Genomic DNA, 9082 nt, shown 5'->3' on the forward strand with positions numbered 1-9082 from the left:
TAAGTATGATGTGTATATGTTTATTTTGACTTTTAATCTTCAGTCCAGGTTTGCTTTAAGACCACATTGGCAGATAATTTTAGTCTGGATACGACCACAGTGAAAGCGGGAATGATTTGACAAGTTTGTAGGCTCACTTATGTTCTCCCATGTCCTCTGGCCAAGATCCACTTTGTGATTGGATGGTCTCTACGGGTGATCTCTCAAGAGTCCTACACTATCCTCAGCACTGCAGTTCCTGAGGAACAAATAAAGCAACGATTGTATTTTCCTGAGCCAATTATTGTCTCTTACAATCACAATTTTACAGTATGTTGATGTGGATCCTAATGATCTATATCGGCAATCTCCTAATCCCCTGAGAACATTACCAAGAACTGATACCTACAAATTACCAATCTCCAGACACCACCAGAGGAATTAATGACTCATTATACACATACTTCATCATTATAAGTGCAGCCTATGTATGAGGAAAGGGGGGGGGGGGGGGGGCACTGAGAGGATAATACATGGCACCATGTTTCCTGGCTTCCATAAGCCATACAATGATGACTACCCAATAGGGAGGAATGTAGTGCATCACATACAGGCTATACTGGCACTTGTAGTGCATCACATAAGGCTATACTGGCACTTGTAGTGCATCACATACAGGCTATACTGGCACTTGTAGTGCATCACATACAGGCTATACTGGCACTTGTAGTGCATCACATACAGGCTATACTGGCACTTGTAGTGCATCACATAAGGCTATACTGGCACTTGTAGTGCATCACATAAAGGCTATACTGGCACTTGTAGTGCATCACATAAAGGCTATACTGGCACTTGTAGTGCATCACATAAAGGTTATACTGGCACTTGTAGTGCATCATATACAGGCTATACTGGCACTTGTAGTGCATCACATACAGGCTATACTGGCAGTTGTAGTGCATCACATACAGGCTATACTGGCACTTGTAGTGCATCACATACAGGCTATACTGGCACTTGTAGTGCATTACATACAGGCTATACTGGCACTTGTAGTGCATCACATACAGGCTATACTGGCACTTGAAGTGCATTACATACAGGCTATACTGGCACTTGTAGTGCATTACACACAGGCTACGGAGGCACTGGTAGTTCATTACACTGGCACTTGTAGTGCATCACACATGGTCTATGCTGGCACTTGCAATGCATCACATGCAGACTATGCTGGCACTTGTAGTGCATTACACACAGGCTATACTTGCAATTGTAGTGCAACAGGTACATGCTATGATGGCACTTGGAGTGCTTTAGGTGCAGGCTATACTGTCACTTGAAGTGCTTTAGGTACAGGCACATACAGCTTGGCACTCTTGAGGCATGCTGAGCCATGCAGTCCCCTTCCCCAGCTGTCACTCACGCAGCCTGTTTCTCTACCGGAAGTCGTGGCTCTCCTGGTTTGACAAGTTGATTCTCCACCATGCAGTGGGCTCCTGTCCTCCCTGTACCTGTCCTCCTGCTTCCCGAAAGTCCTCGGACCGTTCTGCGTTGTGACACCGCCACCAGCAACCCCACACCCACCGAGTCACCCAAGTGGCAGCTCCAGATAATCCCGCAGTCCGCTGCTAGTAACATGCCTTCCCAGAATTACTCCACCCCTCCACATAACTGACAGGCGGGATTTGGGGTGGATGGGATATTCTGTGTCTGCCCGCTGTACTTAATAAGCCACCCCATTCACCCTGTAGCTGCCTATTGCTTGCAACAAGCTGTCGGATTGGGGCAATTTGCAATTATTTGTACTGGTGGCGTTCAGGGACCAGGAGGGGAACAGTTTGCTATGATAGCCCCTTGAACTCTGCTGCCCTAGGCAGTGGCCTTGAGGGCCCTTCATAAATCCGGCCCTGCAGGAAGAAGCCGAGAGATGGCACTCCCTGTGCAAGGTAATATAGGGAAATATAATTAAAAAAAATATATTCTCCTACTGATTACCTAATTTCTCCCCAACTTAAAGCTATTAGTATCAGAAAATTCCACCCAACCTAACCCTATCGATCCCCGGATGCCTAATCCTTACTACACCTTCTGCTGATGCCTAACCGTAACTACCCCCAGGGCTGGCCTTAGGTTTCACAGCGCCCTGAGCGAAACCTGATTTTTGTGCCCCTTTCATCCTCTTCGCGCATGCGCGCGCACACATGCACACACAGCCCCATATGTAATTCATCTTTTCTCCTGAGATATCTCATAGGACAGTGGTTCCCAACCTTTTTGACGTCGTGACACATTACGCCAAATGCTCAGGATCTCTGACACGTCACATATCTATAATAGAAAAAATACTATTAATAACCATGAATGGATGGAAAGAGTGCATTATCCTGAATATACTTAAAAATGAAGGCTAGAACCTTTCAGGAATATTAATAAAAACAATCAGTGGGACAGTTAGCCGCCTCCCCCCATTTAGAATGATAGCACAGCACCGACAACTTGCACCACGCGTTATAGCCGCAGTGCGCCCCCCCCCCCCAAAAAAAAAACCACCCTCAGACAGTATAGGTAGGTAGCCAGGTATAGATGCCCCCTGTATTGGATCTCATGTGTAGGTGCCCTAAATATAGGTTTCCAAGCATAGGTGCCCCCAGTATAGGAAGTCAGTTGAAGGTCTCCATCCCCCCCATAGGTAGCCAGGTGTTGGTGCCCTAGGTATAGGTAACCAGCTAAAGGCGTTCCCTTGGAAGCCGGCGCCCTGAGCGACCGCTCTGGTCGCTCAGGTCAAAGGCCGGCTATGACTACCCCTTCTGCTGATGCCTAACCCTGACTACCCAACACCGGTGCCTGACCCTGACTACCCCTCCCCCTGCCTAACTCTGACTACCCCCCCCCCCCGCCGATGTCTAACTGAAACATCCCGCTGCCGATGCCAAACCCTAAGTACCCCACCCACCGCTGCCTAACCCTAAATACCCCCCTGCCAATGTCTAACCCCAACTACCCTCACGCATATCCCTAACCCTGACTACCTCACGCCGATGCCTAACCCAGACTACCCCCCCTGCCGATGTCTAACTGAAACATCCCCCAGCCGATGCCTAACCCTAACTACCCCTGCCAATGTCTAACACTAAGTACCCCACACGCCGATGCCTAACCCTGAATAGCCTTAACCCCTCCAGCTGCAAACCTGGCAAAAAAAAACCCCTAACGTGTTTGTTGGTTGCAAAAATGATAGCTGAGATTAATGAAAGGAGCCACGCATGCGCAGTTATGCAGTCCATATAGTACGCATGTGCTGTACGATAAGTTGCAAAATCTGTTGGAACGGAAAATCTTTCACCACACCAGCACCTGAATTATCAAGATTTAATAGCTGCGCACAAATTTGGCGATGTGCGAGAGAACCTGCTTCGCACTGTGGGTGCTCCACTCTAGAGTATTCCACGTGGGGGCGGAGCTTCTCTTAGCTAGAGGGTTGGGCTTCTCACAACCAGGGGCAGAGCTTTATATGAGCAGCACTTATTGTAAAAATAAAGAAAGCCCTGAATCCCCCCCCCCCCCAATATTTTTTACATTTTGAGGTTTTGCCAGTAGAGATGACGGTCTGACATGCTTCAACCACAGAATCATTGATCTAACTAAAGTGCTCTGTGTTGTGTAAGAATAAAAGCCAGCTGGCCAGAATCATGATAAATGCACTATAACAGGCAAATATATGTGCACTGTGTCATGAAATATATATATATATACACACACCACCGTATCATGATTTAATAAATGCACTTTGAGCACGGGCACGGATGCTGATGTCACCTGCATCGTCTCCCGCACAGCTGCAAGGCTACGTCATCACGGTTGCTGCGGTAACAGTAAACACAGTAAACACTTCCTCTGCGGAGGAACCAGCAGTGGCTCGCGAGAAGCAGCTGGACGTGGATTGTCCCACCTACACAGCAGACAAGTGCCCGCCTACCCGCTGGAGGCATCTCTCGGAGCAATGAGAGATCACTGCGCATGTCAGCCAGAAGAGCTGAGTGTCTAAATCGCCACCTTGTGGCCGCATGACCTATGAAAACCTGATTTAGGTAGGCTGTGCCGCTCATTGCTTGTTATCTGTTACCATAGCCCCCCTCATGATGCACAGGGCAGGCCAGCCACTCCCATCACATGGTGCAGGGGAGGGATCTGCCCGGCTTCCCTCCACTCACACACCCCTGCATGAAGCTCCCTGCCCTGGCCAATCACAGAGATCACTCAGGCACTGCACTACATACAGGGGGCGTGGCTTATTGTCAGTAAGGTTTGGTTACCAAAGACATGCTGAGATTGACATGCGCCGGTAGGGGCGCGGCTTACTAGGAAATCTGGGCGGAGTTTTATCGTTTTGTGAGTGGAGCTTTGTGTCAGGAGAGCTCCTCTTAAAAAAAAATAGTGTTATAAGATTTAATCAAAGCACTTTGAGCTCGAGCACGGATGCTGACGTCACCTGCATCGTCTCCCGCACAGTTGCAAGGCTACGTCATAATAGTTGCTGGGGTAACAGGAAACACTTCCTCTGCGGAAGGATTAGCAGCGGCTCGAGCAGAAATGCTGGACGTGTCTCCTGATCGTCCCTAACTACACCGCAGACAAGTGCTTTCTACTAGCTGGAGGCATCTCACGGAGCAATTGGAGATCACTGCGCATGTCACCCACAAGAACTGTGTCCGGAGCTCCACCTTGTGGCCATCGGTAGAATGACCTGTCAATGAAAACTTGATTTAGGTAGGTTGTGCCCAAGCAAGCCGAGAGGACGGCATTAGCTGTGCCAGAGCTCCCCCTTGTGGCTGGAATAAGTAACATTACTTCCTCTTCCAGATGCTAGGCATTTGCATGTACTTTTTACGCATCAAGTCCACATCGGACAAATAAATTGCATACAGCAGTGCTATGTAGAGATGGGAAGTTCGGATCTTTTCAATGATCCGGATAATTCGAATCGGATCATTGAAAAGATCCGGATCTTTGATCCGAATCTCGGATCATTTTACAAGGGAAGCATTCGGGGGTGAAATGACTAGAAGGACAGGAGAAGAGGGGGGTGGACACACAGAGAAGGGGAGAAGATGGACAGAGGGCAGGGAGTGGACAGAGAAGGGAGGAGGGAAGCAGAGAGCATAAATGTTTGTTTGCACACAATTCCCACATGCTGCAATCATCATGTTTTACATATATTTCACCTACATGTTCATCTGTATACCTTGAATGCAAACGTCGCACAGTGAAAGAAAGCATTCCCCAAAGCATTCCCAGAAGATAAGTGCAGCTGTTTAGAGCGAGTGCAGGAGGATCATATTGCGCTGCAATCACAGTGCCTGCAAAGTTACATACTGAGCTGTGCTGAGCTGAGCTAAAAGCTTCCAATGTGTTCACTGTGCACAACTAGGGAACAGACAGCCTATAATGAGCAGCACATTGCAGCCAGTATGTGTGCTCTACACATATCTGGCAGTGGCACCCATGTCCCTCTACCTGTCCCTGCAAGGCTGGCTCCCCTGAGTCCCCTCCAACAGAGCGATCCATCTCTGCTCTGCTTCCAAGACCCCGCTGCCTGCTGAGAGGGGGCGTGTCGCTCCTGGCCCCGCCCCTTTTGTGATCCGAATCACTCATTTTGATGATTCGGATGATTCGACTCACAAAATAGATTCGGATCAAAGATCCGAATCGTTCATGATCCGGACAACACTAGTGCTTTGTGAAAAGCTTTCTGTTATAATGCATAGATGTAAAGTGAGCCATAGGGAAACATGGGAAAATGTATTCACCTGCACTGCACATCATTTGTTTATTGTGTTGTAGCTGAACACAGCTTATTCTGTGTAAACCAGCCCTACATCTATGTGTTTTTAACGGAAAGCTTTTTCACAATGCACTGCTGCGTGCATTTTTTTTCGTGCATTGCTGCTGAATGCATACAAATGTGCATGGAAATGCACAGAAACTACAAGAGAAAGTACAGAACAACCAGGGTCGGATTCAGGCCAAGACCACCTAGGCCATGGCCTAGGGCACCGCAGGGGCACCAAAGCAGCAGGCTAAACTGGTGCAGCATTTGCAAGTTTGCAAATTCTGCAATGCAGGTACTCTGCTGATAGCTGCCTGTGCAGCACCCACCTTGTTCTCCGTGCACGTTTGCATTGTGGCCGGCGGCTATGGATTTGGTCAGCATTGGAGACGGAAAGGAAGAGGAAGCTTCTGCACTGGAGACAAGCAGAGAAATGAGTGACACTGATGGCTACTGTGATGTGCAGGTGAGCTGGCTACCTGGAAAAAGATGGATTAAGGGAGTCATCTGGCTACCTATACTGGAGGGAAAGGGGGGAGGAGTCATCTAGCTACATATACTAGAGGGAAGGGGGAGGGGTCATCTGGCTACCTATACTGAGGGGAGGGGTCATAAGACTACCTGTACTAGAGGGAAGGGATGAGGGGTCATCTCGCTACCTATACTGAGGGGGGGGGGGCTGGTGACAGTGGCCTAGGGCGGTAAAGAGTGCCAATCCGGCTCTGAGAACAACTGATCAATATAAATGCGCTTTTATCTGCCAGTTGTGTAAATCTTTAGCTCCCATAGCTGTTTAACTGCTGCAGAAGTAAGGTTCAGCCCCACAATTTCTGACTACCAACATCCCTACGAATTCCTGGCCAGTGTTCCCCAAGTGTAAAAAGTGTTTCCTCCCTCCCGCGTACATATGTGCAGTGTAAAGTTTTGCCTCTGCTCTGTTGCAGCTTCTGGCTTCCTCTGGTGTACCGTCATTGCAAACGCCTGTACCACAAGGCACCAGACGCATGTGTGATGTCACTACATCGCTTGCAGTGACACAGAACACCAGAGAAGGCTAGGAGTCATGCCGGTGGACATACTTTACTGAGCACAAGCACCGGCGGCACACATTTACATTGGGGACGGGGTGACCGGGCAGGTGGAGGCGGCAGCGCTAGGACAATTTCTGATAGATTTTATGTTGAAATCTATTGAAAATCGATCTGCAGCATGTGGGCAGCCAATAGATCCTTTCTCTGATCAGAGAGGGATGTGTCTTGATATGCTCACATATTGAGTGATATATGCCTACCTTTGGAAAAGGTTTTGTGGATAATAGGAAAACATTTGCAACCTCCACCTGAATCATATCAGATAATAGTAAGAACGGCTAAAAGGTAGTAATATAACAGTCATGTAATTGTAGGACTGCTAAAAGGTAGTAATATATCAGTCATATAGTTGTAGCCTCCCACAGTACCTGCACACGTTATTTCACTCGCCCTTTAGCAATACTTACTGGGATCTAATATGACCCAGGTGGGTGTTGCAGAGCTTTCAGTCCCCTTTTACACTTACAGCGTCATGTCACATCGTAGTACTCCCCCGTGCCTCCGCTTGTTGCAGGGGCCATTAAAGTCAGTGAGGCATGACATGGCCTGTGGTGCGGCGCAATGCGTTGGAAGTGCTCTGGGTGCCTCAGAAGCAATGCACAAGCTGCAGTGCGTTACTCTGTGACTCCCGGAAGTGAACACAAAGTCACGTGTTCATTTTTTTTCTTCAGTAAAATCAGTAAAATTAATAAGTCGGAAGACTAGATAAAGAAATGTGTCATTGTAGGAAGAAGGAAAAGTGAAAAGGAATACAAATGGATACACAGGAGGGCAGAAGGAAATCAGTGAAATAAATAAGTTGGAAGACTGGATGAAGAAATGAGAAGGTAGAAGACAACATTGGTAAGTATGAGATGGAAGAGAAGATTGCATATGTGTGTGTCATTGCAGGGAACAAAGTATCACCAAGATAAAATACAAAAGAAGGCATATGCAAGATGGAAAGAGGACAAAGAGGAAGAAAATACAAAACGGCACAGGTAGGTCAGAATAAAAACTGCTTGTATGTAAATGTGTCATTGTAGGAAGAGGGAAAAGTGAAAAGAAGGAATACAAATAGTTACACAGAAGAGCAGAAGGAAATCAGTAAAACAAATAAGTTGGAAGACTAGACGAAGAAATGAGAAGATGGAAGACAACAACATTGGTAAGTATGACATGAAAGAGAAGATTGCATATGTGTGTGTCATTGCAGGGAAAAAAGTGCCACCAAGATAAAATACAAAAGAAGGCATATGGAAGATGGAAGATGGACAAAGAGGAAAAAAACAGAAAACGGCACAGGTAGGTCAGAATAAAAACAGGTTTGTATGTAAATGTGTCGTAGGAAACAGAAGAAGAGAAAAGATGAAAACAAATGGATACACAGGAGGGCAGAAGGAAATCAATAAAATAAATTGGAAGACTGGACAAATAAATAGAAGATAGAAGAGAACATTGGTAAGTATGAGATGGAAGAGAAGATTGCATATTTGTGTGTCATTGCAGGGAAAAAAGTACCACCAGGATAAAATACAAAAGAAGGCACAGGCAAGATGGAAAGAGGACAAAGAGGAAGAAAAAGCAAAATGGTACAGGTAGGTCAGAGTAAAACTGTTGTATGTAAATGTGTCATTGTAGGTAGGAGAAGAGAAAAGAAAGAATACAGATGAATACAGAGTAGGAAGAAAATCAGTAAAACAAATAAGTTGGAAGACTAGATGAAGAAATGGAAGATGGAAAACAGCAATAGTAAGTATGAAGTGGAAGAGAAGATTGTATATTTGTGTGTCTTTGCAGGGAAAAAGTATCACCAAGATGAAGTACAAAGAAGGCATATGCAAGATGGAAGATGGAAAAAGGACAAAGATGAAAAAAAAGCAAAACAGCACAGGAGGGTCAGAATAAAAACAGTTTGTATGTAAATGTGTCATTGTAGGAAGAGGGAAAAGTGAAAAGAAGGAATACAAATAGTTACACAGAAGAGCGGAAGGAAATCAGTAAAATAAATAAATTGGAAGACTGGATGGAGAAACGAGAAAATGGAAGACAACATTGGTAAGTATGAGATGGAAGAGAAGATTGCATATGTGTGTCATTGCAGGGAAAAAAGTACCACCAAGATAAAATACTAAAGAAGGCATTTGCAAGATGGAAAGAGGACAAAGAGGAAGAAAACACACATTGGCACAGGTAGGTCAGA

At 46.3% G+C, this 9082-nt stretch overlaps 1 long non-coding RNA gene across 1 annotated transcript; it reads right to left on the minus strand.

Annotated features, from left to right (window-relative positions):
* On the minus strand, positions 1-4087 carry LOC137538343 (uncharacterized). Its single transcript, XR_011024757.1, has 3 exons — positions 3742-4087; positions 2253-2310; positions 1-238 (listed from the first exon to the last, which is right to left on the minus strand). It is a non-coding gene; the product is annotated as an uncharacterized lncRNA (long non-coding RNA).
* Positions 4088-9082: the final 4995 nt, after the last annotated feature.

Source organism: Hyperolius riggenbachi, chromosome 11 (genome assembly GCF_040937935.1).
Source record: "Hyperolius riggenbachi isolate aHypRig1 chromosome 11, aHypRig1.pri, whole genome shotgun sequence".
Taxonomy (NCBI): domain Eukaryota; kingdom Metazoa; phylum Chordata; class Amphibia; order Anura; family Hyperoliidae; genus Hyperolius; species Hyperolius riggenbachi.